This window comes from Tupaia chinensis, unplaced genomic scaffold (genome assembly GCF_000334495.1).
Source record: "Tupaia chinensis unplaced genomic scaffold, TupChi_1.0 Scaffold000132_1, whole genome shotgun sequence".
NCBI lineage: Eukaryota > Metazoa > Chordata > Mammalia > Scandentia > Tupaiidae > Tupaia > Tupaia belangeri.
In genome coordinates, this window is record NW_006159601.1 from 850,012 (window position 1) to 850,464 (window position 453).

The window sequence follows — 453 nt, forward strand, 5'->3', positions numbered from 1 at the left end:
GGGGGGAGGGCCTGGGGGGGAGGAGGGCCATGGGAGAGGAGGGCCCCAGGGGGAGAGGAGGGCCCCAAGGTGGTGGAGGAGGTCCGGGGGTGGGGAGGAGGCCCAGAGCCCATCTGGCGGAGCCTACTTGTGGCATGGGCAGGCGAGGCCCGGAGTGCCGGAGTCACGGTGGAAGGTACGTAGGACGTGGCTGGACTGGCACCTTAGAGACACGGTCGCGGAGAGTGTCCATGGTGGGGACGCTGGGCCGGCAGCCGTGCTCCAGGAAGGACTCAGGGTATGTGCCGAGGGAGGGAACGGCAGGTGCCAATGTGCTGCCGAGGGGGAGGCTGAGGCTGCCCGACGGTGGGCACGGCAGAGGGAATGGTGCAGGGGAGGCGGGGAGGGTGTGCGGGCACGGGCCTGCAGCCAGACGGCGGGCTCTCTGAGACGCTGGGGGGGGGGGGCTGGGGG